The following is a 558-nucleotide window of genomic DNA, read 5'->3' as shown; positions in this document are numbered from 1 at the left end:
CCCCATATTTCTATACGCACAGGTTCCCTTTTAAAATAGCTTTATTTGTATAACGCCAAATGAACAAACTCTTTCCTCTGACACATTTCACTCCAAATTCGGCTTAAAGTGGAACTTTAAATAGAAAAAGAAAATGTGCGAACAGGCGGGTCATACTGCGTCTCTTCTGCAATAAATAATTCTTACCTCTCCGTTCTCAAAGTTCTTCACACTGTACACTGACCTGTGCATGCACCGCTCATTGTACACTTTCGGCATGTTCCGGGGATGAGTGAACTCTGTGGGGGAATTATGTCACCCCAGCACAGACAATCAAGATGGCTTAAGATCCCGACCCAGGAAGATGATGGCATCGGCAAGAGAGCTTGCAGACATCACTCTACTGGCGAGGAGGCGAGTCTAGTTCTGCTTTCATTCGTGATTGAGTCTCATTTGGAGTAAAACGTGTCAGTTGGAGCAGTTTGTTCGGTTGGTGTTATACAAATGGAGCTACACTTAGCTTGCAATGCGGTTGCTACTTGCAGAATTCATGCATGATCATCCAAAACGAGAAGTGGG

Source organism: Nanorana parkeri, unplaced genomic scaffold (genome assembly GCF_000935625.1).
Source record: "Nanorana parkeri isolate BGI_ZX_2015 unplaced genomic scaffold, ASM93562v1 scaffold499, whole genome shotgun sequence".
NCBI lineage: Eukaryota > Metazoa > Chordata > Amphibia > Anura > Dicroglossidae > Nanorana > Nanorana parkeri.
This window is presented reverse-complemented; position numbering follows the sequence as displayed.